The following is an 11,799-nucleotide window of genomic DNA, read 5'->3' as shown; positions in this document are numbered from 1 at the left end:
GGAGGTGTGGGGTGTGCCGGAGGAACCATGGCTTCCGCACCTGAGTTAGGACTCTGGTAATAACTTCAACACAAATAGGGAAGATGGGAGGAGAAGTGGGTTTTGGGGAGGAGTAAGTAGCTCAAAGAATTTGCTGCCCCGTTGTTTTGAAAACTGGGCTCTTCCATTCTCCAATTGATCAATGGTCAAAGGATATGAACAGACAATTTTCAGATGAAGAAATTAAGACCATTTCTAGCCACATGAAAAGGTGCTCCAAATCACTATTGATCAGAGAAATGCAAATTAAGACAACTATGAGATACCACTACACACCTTTCAGATCGGCTAAGATGACAGGAAAAGATAATGATGACTGTTGGAGGGGATGTGGGAAAACAGGGACACTGATACATTGTTGGTGGAATTGTGAATACATCCAGCCATTCTGAAGAGCAATTTTGAACTATGTTCAAAAAGTTATCAAACTGTGCATCCCCTTTGATCCAGCAGTGTTTCTATTGGGTCTGAATCCTAAAGAGATCTTAAAGGAGGGAAAGGGACCCACATGTGAAAAATGTTTGTGGCAGCCCTTTGTGTAGTGGCAAGAAAATGGAAACTGAGTGTCTGCCCATCAGTTGAAGAATGGCTGAATAAGTTCTGATATATGAATGTAATGGAATATTATTGTTCTGTAAGAAATGATTATGAGGAAGATTTCAGAGAGGCCGGAGAGACTTACACAAACTGATGCTGAGTGAAATGAGCAGAACCAGGAGATCACTGTACACGGCAACAGCAAGATTATATGATGATCAGTTCTGGTGAACGTGGCTCTTCAACAATGAGATGGTTCAGGTTAGTTCCAATGGTCTTGTGATGGAGAGAGCCGTGGACACGCAGAGAGAGGCTGTGGGAACTGAGTGGGGATCACAACATAGCATTCTCCCTTCTTTTGTTGTTGTTTGCTTGAATTTTTTCTCATATTTTCCCTTTTTGATCTGATTTTTTGTGCAGCATAATAATTGTGGAACTATATATGCCTATATTGGATTTACATATATTTTTACCATGTTTAACATATATTGGATTACTTGCCATCTAGGGGAGGGAGTGGGGAAAAGGAGGAAACTGGAACACAAGGTTTTGCAAGGGTCAGTGGTGAAAAATTATCCTTGCATATGTTTTGAAATAAAAAGCTTCAATAAGAAAACACATCAGAAAAAAAAAAAAACAGGACTCTTGTTTTCTGGGGTAGCCCCATGTGTGCATGTCCCATTAGGAGGAATAATATTGGAAACATCATGGCCTCAGACTCCCTCTTGACAGGAGCAGCCCCATACTCTGCAGCACAGGCCATAGGGACTTGGTAATTGACAGCCAATATAGCCGTGGTGGATGCCTCCGGAGACATCCTGACAGGCTGATTGTCTTTGAAATTCTATCAGCAGCAAAACCGAGTGATCAGCACATGTTGCAATTTCTGAGTTTGCCAAACATTTTCAGCTTGATTGGAAAGAGGCGTAATCAATGATGAGTGTCATTTTCATAAATATTAACAAGACATTTAATTTTATATTAATTGAGTAATAATAGAGTATAAATTCTTCCATCTGACAGAAAGTTTTCTCTTTCTAATCATTACTCTCCCATCCGTCAGCCATTGAGAGGAGAACTTATCTTCAGCCACACTTCTTAAGGATCAACTTTATGATGAAAATCCATATCTCAGGAAAAAAGAAGGGTTAATCGTTTCAACTTAGAAAACAAATTCAAAGAAGAATAACAGATAAGTTTTGTTAAAATGTCATGGCAGGGAGTGTATTAATTTGGAAATTCAATTCTACACTGTGTGAGTTCGTTTTCTCTCCTTATCCTGGTCAGGATCCCCCTTAGTGGGATCAGGGATGGTTTCATCTTCGTATTTCGGTCCCTAGAACATAGCATAATGCATGGCGCACAATGAGTGTTTGACAGATGCTTGTTGATTATCACTGGCTTGTACAATGAGGATTTTGAGAGATCATGAAGGCTCCCACACATCTCCATTAAGAGAAGAGCACCCCAAGCCCTACATGGTTGTTCAGTTGCACCTCCAGAGGAAATTGGGCCCTCTCCCAGAAGAAAGCATCCCAGCAAGGCGATCAACCTTGGATGAGAGATTTCTTGCTTCTTATGGCCTCAGTTCAATGGCCACCACCTTTCAACTCTAAGACATTTATATTCAAAAACTCTTTTAACTTTTCTAAAATTGGTGAAAAAATGATGCCAGAACATTCTCATTCCATAAAGATAAAAATGGAACAACTCCTGCCTTACACTGCATTAAGGAAAGGGATGGAAAGGGATACAACGGACAGATAGATAAATAAATAAAAATAGAGAGAGAATTATTTTAAAATTCATTTCAAGAAAGACACAAAAGGTCAACATTTTCTTTTTTAAAGTGCCTAGGAGAGAGTGATGTTTTTTTTAGCAATATGAGATTCTTGCCAGAGTCTCCTTAATAATGTATTATTAAAATGGCAAAGTATTTTATTTTTATTATACCAAATATTTTTATTTATTTATTTTTGGCTAAGGTGATTGGGGTTAAATGACTTGCCCAGGGTCACACAGCTAGGAAGTATTAAATGCCTGAGGCCAGATTTGAACTCAGGTCCTCTTGAATTCAGAGCTGGTGCTTTACCCATTGAGACACCTAGCTGCCCTATATCAAATATTTTAATAAGAGTTCTCTGCAAAGCATTTAAAACACCAATTTGGGGGATAAATTCCACTGGAGAGAACGAATAACAAAGGCAGATAGCTGAGGAATTTTCTTGATTTGGAGTGGAATTTGAGAGTCTACTGCTTTCTGATTAGTCTTGCATGGCTCTGTAACCTTGTATTTCTCTCTGTCTCAAAAATCTCTCCTTAGTGTTGAGGTTTGTAGAGTCTCTTCTTCTTGAAGTCAGCATCAGTAAAATCATTTGGGATTTTTACCTGGAAAGGTTAATCATGGTAGAGGTAGCAATGACAAATTTCTGATGGGTCCTTCTCAGAGGATCACGCTGGATGATCAGAGGTCCAGTCACTAGCCAACTGCTTCAGGAAATACTCTTGTTTATCCTGTGATGACCAGTGAGCATGATCAGCACTCTGTCCAGGGTGATGCTAGGTGGAAGTCTCCTCACCTGCTGGCTGAAGGGCTTTTTGTCTTGATTTAGCACTTTCTGGGCACATTCTCAGTAGGGTAATATGTAGGTATTTTGTGGATCTTTGCCTCATGGGCTCCTCCTTTCTTATCACCACCAACTGACTTTGAGACAGTAGTGGGCACTTTCTCTCTTTTTTCTTTCAATCTGGGTTTTTGGTGCTGTGTATTTCCACTTGTACATTGTGCACTAGGAATATATTGCAGATCTGGAGTATTTATCAATCCCTCGGGTCAAGACTGAGTTCCAACTGCAATGCTTTTGAACATGAAACGATCATTTTAAAAGGAACTGCAAGGTACAATTTACCTAGATTCCCAAAAATATATCCATAATTTGAATTTTTAAAAACATTTAAAAACATTTTGAGTTCCAAATTCTATTTTCCTCTTTACTCCCATCTTTCCTTCCCCTCTCTGAGATGGTAAGCAATCAAATAACTTGTATTATTATAAATTCTAGTCGGCTTTATGTTTTTAAAATGAGATCTTTATTAGAAACACTAGATGAAACTCTGGGAGATGACTAAAAACCATTACATTGAATTCCCAATCCCTATATTTATGCACACCTGCATTTTTGATTTCCTTCACAAGCTAATTGTACAATATTTCAGAGTCTGATTCTTTTTGTACAGCAAAATAACGTTTTGGTCATGTAAAAAAAAAAAAAAAAAGAAACACTAGATGAAAATTATTTCCCCTAGTTTTCTGCTTCCCTTCCAATTTTGGCTGCATTGGTTTTGTTTGTACAAAAACTTTCAATTTAATGTAATCAAAATTATCTATTTTTTATTTTGTAATGTTCTCTGGTTCTTCTTTGGCCTTAAATTCCTCCTTTCTCCCCAGATCTGAGAGGCAAATTAACCCTTGTACTCCTAATTTGCTTATAGTATAACCCTTTATGTCCAAATCATAAACCCATTTTGACCTTATCTTAGTTTAGGGTTTTAGATATTGATCAATGCCTAGTTTCTGATATACTATTTTCCAGTTTTCCTAGCAATTTTTGTCAAATAGAGAGTTCTTATTCCAGAAACTGGAGTCTTTGGGTTTATCAAACACTGGATTACTGTAGTCATTGACTATTGTGTCTTATGAACCTAACCTCTTGAACTGATCCACTACTCTATTTCTAAGCCAATACTAAATGGTTTTGATGACCGCCTCTTTATAATATGATTTTAAATCTAGTAGAGCTAGGCTATCTTCCTTTGCATTTTTTTTTCATTGATTCCCTCAAAATTCTTGACTTTTTGGTCTTTCAGATTAATTTTTTAAATTATTTTTTCTAGCTCTATAATTTCTTGGCAGTTTAATTGATATGGCATTGAACATATAGATTAATTTAAGTAGAATTGCCATTTTTATTGTATTAGCTCTGCCTACCCATGAGCATTTAATATTCTTCCAACAGTTTAGATCTAACTTTATTTGTATTAGAAGTGTTTTGTAATTATGTTCATATTGTTCCTGGCTTTGTCTTGGTAGGTAGACTCTCAGATATTTTATATTATCTACAATTATTTTATTTTTAAATTTAATAATAGTAGCTTTTTACTTTCAAAATACAGGCAAAGGTAATTTTCAACATTCACTCTTGCAAAACTTTGTGTTCCAAATTTTCCCCTCTCTTTCTCCCTTCTCCCTCCCCAAGACAGCAAGTAATCCAATATAGGTTAAACATGTGCAATTCTTCTAAATATATTTCTACATTTATCATGCTGCAAAAGAAAAATCAGATCAGAAAGGAAAAAGTTAAGAATAAAAAGTAAGCAAACAGCAATTAAAAATGTGAAAATACTACGTTTTAATCCACGTTCAGTCCCCATGATCTTCTTTCTGGATGCAGATGATTCTCCCTATCATAAGTCTATTGGGATGGGTCTGAACCACCTCATTGTTGAAAAAAGCCAAGTTTATCACAGTTGATTATCACATAGTCTTGTTGTTGCTGTGTATAATACTACTCTTAGCACTTCACTTAGCATCACCATGTAAATCTCTTTAGGCATTTCTGAAATCATCCTGCTGATTGCTATAGTTATTTTGAAATGGAATTTCTTTTGCTGCTGGGCTTTTTGGTAACAAAATGCTGATGATTTTTTTGTTTTGTTTTGTAGCTGATTTTTTAGGATTCTCTAAATATATCTACAAAGATAGTTTTGTTCCCTCATTACATAATCTTAATTCCTTCAAATTTTCTCCTCTTACTGTTAAAGCTAGCATTTCTAGTACAAAATTGAGTAATAGTAATGATAATGGGCAATCTTGTTTCACCCCTGATCTCACTGGGAATGCTTCTAGTTTATCCCCATTACATATAATGCCTGCTGATGATTTTAGATAGATGCTACTTATCATTTTAAGGAAAACTCCATTTATTCCTATGCTCTTTAGTGGTTTTTTTTTTTAGTAGGAATAGGCAAAATATTTTGTTAAATGCTCTTCTTCTTCTTCTTCTTTCCGCCTCCTTCTTCTCCTTTTTCTTCCTGAAGTTGTTCATATCCTAACATAAATAAAATTACTAGCTACCAAAACGTAAGTGAATTTCAACTCATGTGTCAGAATATCAACTTATTAGTGTAAAGATGAAAATGAGTAGAATTTAAATGGGGAAAAGTTACAGTAGACAACTGAGGTCACTCCAGTCTGACCTATTTAGACAAGCCCTTTATAAAAAATGAAACATCAACTAATCATTCAATCAACAAGTATTTATTAAATGTCTTTGTGCCGGGCATCGTTCTAGGTGTCAGGTACACAAAAATAATGGAGATGGACAGGGATAAAAGAAAAGACATTAATCCACGTTCTCACTGTTTCCTAAGGAATTTTAATCCATGTAAATTAATAAGGTAATGAGGAGTGTAAAAAAGTCAAGAAACTATCTCATTCAACAAACATTTCATCTCCTGGATAAATGGAGAAGTATAAAAGCTAAAAACAGTTGAGAATAGAATCTTATTTATAAAAATTTACAGAAGAGGATAGTAAAAGATAATGAGCAATGTGGCTGTATGTATCAAGGAGAAACAGTAAAGGGTAAGACAAGGTTAGAGGGAGCTTGATGAAAGAATCAAAGCAGATCATTAAGGAATTTAAAGATAAAACTAGAAAGAAGACAACAAATAGCCAATAAAAGGGGAAATGTCTCTTGAGATTTCTTGGATAAACTCTTTTGTCCTTCAATGATGGTGTTTCCCCCCTCTATTCCCTCCTACCCCTTCCGTTAAATGGCAAGTAATTCAATATATGTTAAATATGTACAATTCTTCTATACATATTTCCATATTTATCATGATGCACAAGAAAAATCAGATCAAAAAAGAAAATATGAGAAACAAAATAAAAGCAAGTGAACAAGAACAAAAAAGGTGAAAATATTATGTTGTGATCCACATTCAATTCCTACAGTCCTCTCTCTGGGTTCAGATGGCTCTCTTTATCACAAGACCACTGGAACTGGCCTGAATCATCTCATTGTTGAAAAGAGCCATGTCCATCAGAGTTGATCAGAGTTGATCACCACATAATCTTGCTGTGTACAGTGTTCTCTTGGTTCTACTCACTTCCCTCAGCATTAGTTCCTGTAAGTCTCCAGGCCTCTCTAAAATCATTCTTCTCATCATTTCTTATAGAACAATAATCTCCCATTACCTTCATACTATTCATATACCATAACTTATTCAGTCATTCTCCAATTGATGGAACCACTTCGTTTCCAGTTCCTTGCCACTACGAAGAGGGCTGCTACAAACATTGTTGCACATGTGGGTCCCTTTTCCTCCTTTAAGATCTCTTTGGGATACAGGCCCAGTAAAAACACTGCCCTTCCCCCCCTGCTCTTTTTTTTTTTTTTTTTTTTTTTTTTTACAGCCCTTTGAGCATAGTTCCAATTTGCTCTCGAGAATGGCTGGATCCGTTCACAACTCCACCAATAATGTATTAGTGTCCCAGTTTTCCCACATCCTTTCCAACATTCATTATTATCTTTTCCTGTCATCTTAGCCAATCTGAGAGGTATATAGTGGTACCTCAGAGTTGTCTTAATTTGCATTTCTCTGATCAATAGTGATTTAGAGTATTTTTTCATATGACTAGAAATGGTTTTAATTTCATTGGGAAATTGTCTGTTCATATCCTTTGACCATTTATCAATTAAAGAATGGCTTGTAGTCTTATAAATTTGAGTCAATTCTCCATTTTAGAAATGAGGCCTTTATCAGAACATTTGGATGTAAAAAAAAATTTCCCCAATTTATTGCTTTCCTTCTAATCTTGTCTGCACCTCCAAACAACATCTGAACTTTAGGGGACTTGAATATGACAAATAAGGAAGTCCAGGACCAGAAATTCCCAGAGGAACTTTATTCACGCTAGAGGATCAAGCCACTGATTGTCAAGACAGAAAAAAGAAAAAAGGCAACAAGTATGTGAAGAAAAATCAGAAACCATATTATTATTGGGGGAAAAAGGTGATTAAGAATCATGAGGAACTGGTAACCAAAAAGTCCATGGTCCAACCTCTGCAAAATCATTGTGGCCTGATCATCCACACTCACCTTTAGAAGGCATCTCCAAACCTTTTTATTCCTTCTTATTTCTGGGACCTTCATCTCCCCCAAAACCAGGCCATCTCCAAAACAGATTATCTGCCCCTCTCTTCATCCTACCAGAATTACAACTCCCACCCCTGGGACTCTGGACTTTCGCAGGTGGCTTTTGCGCCACTTTATGGTCATCTCCCACCTGTCCTTCCACACAAATGCCCTCTGTTTTCCCATCTTTCTGACTCTAATTTCCTTATTTGTCTTATCTTCTCCTATTAGAATATAAGTCCATTGAGGGCAGGGATTGCCTTCTTTATTTTTGTATGTCCAGAGTTTGGCACAGTGAATGACACAAAATAAGTCCTTAATAATTTCTTTGTTAATTAATCAATACATGAATTGTTCACAATATGAGAAGGAAATAGCCAGGCTTTGACAAAGACATTCTACAGCAGAACACATTTTTCAAACCTTATGATTGATGGGTGCAAAAATAAAATCCAACTGTGCTATTGTTTGTTCACAATAAAAATCAATTCAAAAGAGCAAAATGCTCCCGTTAAGACTGGGTGCTAGGGATGGGACTCCCCTGACTCTGTTACAGTCAGAGAAGAGACTTTACTGTCACCCTTCTTTATTGATGCAAGAAATAAAATGCAAGGACTGAGGTAAGTGCTTGACAAACCTCCAGTTACTAATATAAAGAGAGTCTAAAACAGGGGTTTGCTGCCGACGCGTCCCCGGTGAAGGGTGCCCAGCAGGCAGTCCCGCTAGAACAAAGATCCCCCTCGACGACGGGGAGAGCCTCCTGATGTTCCTGTTGGTTTATGATATTGTGCTGATTTCATCATGCCTGGGAACGCTGCAGAGTCTTTTAAATTACATCCATAATCACTCAGAAGATTCGGGTTTAATAATCTGCACAGGAAACCCCAAAGCCAAGTAGCTGGATATGGAAGCCTCCCTGGCCGGAGCAGGACGCATTTGGGATGGACAGACCAGGGATCAGGACCCTCAGCACCAGGGGGTCGGGGAGCTGCTCTGGGGAACGATGAGCTGAGCCCCAGGCAAGGGGAGGATGGCATTGTCTTTGGGAGGACAGAGGGTGCTGTTAACACCCCAGGCTCCTCCTCAATAGAAAACTTTATCTGTTAAACAACCTTCTGGTTGCTCACTGACTGTCAGTCATGCAATGTCATATTTCCCCAAGAATTAAAAGAAGGTGACGGGGAGGCACAGGGTAGACCTGGACAGCCTTCTGCATGTTACCCAAAGGATCATGGGTGAGAAGTGGAGAAAAGGAGGATGGCAAAGTGAGCCTGTCATAGATGGAGAGGGCAGGGTGGGCTCTAGGGGCACTCCCAGGGCTGGGCCAGAACTCGGGTCCAGTTCTCTCTCTGTGGCCCTGGGAGTTCTGGATCTCTAAGACTTGGCAGGTGAACGTGAGGGAGAGGGAAAAGGTAAGAGTCTCTGAGGCTCTCAGCGGAGGTGGGATGATTAATTTGGGCAGCAAATGTAAGCTTTATTCTGGAATTGTTCAGTGTGGAAGGTGCATTCTTGGGTAGATACAGCGGCAGAAGAGCATCCAGGAGAGAGATCGAGTCTGCAACTCTCAAGGCAGGAAGACTTGGGTTCAAGGGGCACGTCTAGCCCAGACAAGCTATGTTACTCAGGCAGCTCTCTCAGGACACCCAACAACTCCCTGAGGCTGGGAGGGGCCGAGAAGGCAGCTCCCTGCAGGGGGAGAGAAAGTTTCCTCCCCTGGGCCATGAGCTCCCTTCCTATTCCTCTCCTACACAGGCTTGAGTCATCTTCATAAAAGTGCTCATTGGACCCACAGGAGCCAACGACGTCAGCATGGGAGGGGAGGCTCAGAGAGAAGAGGGCCCTGGATAGATTCTGGCAGTGCCCCCTGGGTGGTAACAGAGATGGTCGACAAGGGGAGAGATAGAGCCGTGGGAGGCAAGGAAGGAGAAACGTGTCAAAACCTGAAGCCAGATCAAGGGGAACAATGACGGAGATGGAGGCGGGACCACGAGGTCCTTCTCTGGGAGCAAGCATTCTCAGGGGAGGCTGAATGATCAGAAGCTGAAAAGGGATCTGTCAGTCTTTCAGCTTAACAAACCGTGCTTTGTAAGGGCTGGGAATCCCCTTGACATGAATACTGGACCTCATGGAGGAGGATTGACTGAATCTTGGCAAAGAAAGAGACACAGGGCATGATGGATAGAGGAAGTCCTGGTGGGTCTGAGCCTGGGATTCTACCCCAGGGAAGGAAGCAGAGCCACGTGCCTGGGGGAAAAGCAGAAGAGAACCAAGAGATGGTCAGGGATTTCCCTCTTTTCCTGAGAAGCCCCACTGTCCCAAGGGTGGGCAGCCATAGAGATGCCATCATGAGCCTTTGGACCCATTTGGCAATTCCAGGATTTCTCCAAACTTCCTAAAAGGGGGGCCATGTGGTCTGATAAAGGCAGCGACGGAGTATCACGGGCTCCTGCACCCAGATATCTGGAGAGAGAGGAACAATGAGGTAATAAAAGTGATGGAGAAGCAGTGAAGGACAGAGCCAGACATGGACAATCCACCTAGAATTTGCCATCCTTCCATCAGGAGCTCTAGATTAGGCAGCAAAGGGTTCCTCTCCTGCACCCCAAGTGCAAAACTCCCCTGTGGCTCTCCTCTGGGGACTGAGGTTTTATCAAAAGGAGTTTTGCCCTTGGGAGAGAAGGAGAAGCTCGTCCTTTCTCATCAGCTCTACGCAGTTCAAATTACTCATCATGGTGGATGGAAAAAGCCAGGTAAGGTCCTCCACAAGGACACAGGGAGTTTGGACTCAGGAATCTTCTTCTCTTCTTTCCTTATGTCGATCTTTCTTGATACAAATTTGTCTTTCTTTCCTTCAGTACGTTTATTTTCTAAGTTTATGCATCTTGTAATAGTCCCAGATCTATTTCTGAGGCCACTATGAATATTGACTCATTATTTCTCTATCTACAATCTTCTCTTTGCGTTCTTTTAGTGACTAATATTTATTGATCGCTTGAAGAGTTGTTTTCCTCCTCTTTGCTCATTACCTTAATTGTCCTTTTTTTGTTCAATGCTTTTCTTTGGAGACTTTGTTCACCATTCATCATCTTTCTTGTATTTCTGTTCTTAAAGGAGATTTAAAGCTTTCTTGCGACCTTACTTTGCCCTCTTACCAAAAGTCCCCATATTTTTCTCAGTAACTCGGATGAAGACGTAGAAGGAACCACTGTCAGGCCATGACCACGTGGGGAGGGGCAGCTGGCGTAATGGCTGATGACTGATGCAGGTCATTTTGAAATCTAATCTAAACACATCTTGACAGGCTTGAAAGTTGAGCCAGATCCAATAAGACAAATCTCAGTTCCGTTCAAGAACTCTGCCTTACATAGTTATTCTATAGAAGTCACTGTGTTAGGCAAGAGACAAAGACAGAAACCAAATTTGGGCCTGGAGTCATGCTGTTCATCCTCTTCTGGTGGGATAAAATGTAAGACTCTTGGTGACAGGCCTTGGTTTATTTTTATCTTTGTATTCAGCACAATGTCTGGTACAAAAGATGCTTAATAAATGCTTATTAACTGACTTATAAGTAAACACAAGTCAGAAACAGTCACGCAGAGCCAGAAATGCATCTTTAATTTAGAGGCTTAGAGAATTGTCTGGGGCGCTGCAAGTGTGAGTGACATTCCCCAAACTACACAGTCAGGACATGGCAGAGGGGACTTCCTCGTTCTACGGCCCACGAGCTGCCTAATGGCTCTATCCCCTGCTGCCTCTTAAAGGCGAAATCTAGGCAAAACAATTTCAGTAATAGGGACAAATGTAGAGTTCTACAATTGGGTCAGAAAATCAGCTTCCTAAATAACAAATGGGGGAGGCGCAACTATGGCATATTTCAGTGTGGAAAAGAACTGGGGCTTTTAGATGGTGGGGAAACTCTTGGTCCTTAGGGAAATAATGATGGATTAATGACGTTGTTCAGCCTGGAATTCTGGATCCCCAGAATGGATGAAAGACTGCATTCCCTGAATTTGGAATGTAAAA

General features: G+C 39.8%; 1 pseudogene; it reads right to left on the bottom strand.

Moving 5' to 3' along the window:
• Positions 1–2,728: 2,728 nt before the first annotated feature.
• LOC116421044 lies at positions 2,729–7,920 on the bottom strand (annotated as a pseudogene).
• Positions 7,921–11,799: the final 3,879 nt, after the last annotated feature.

Source organism: Sarcophilus harrisii, chromosome 2 (genome assembly GCF_902635505.1).
Source record: "Sarcophilus harrisii chromosome 2, mSarHar1.11, whole genome shotgun sequence".
NCBI lineage: Eukaryota > Metazoa > Chordata > Mammalia > Dasyuromorphia > Dasyuridae > Sarcophilus > Sarcophilus harrisii.
This window is presented reverse-complemented; position numbering and strand designations above follow the sequence as displayed.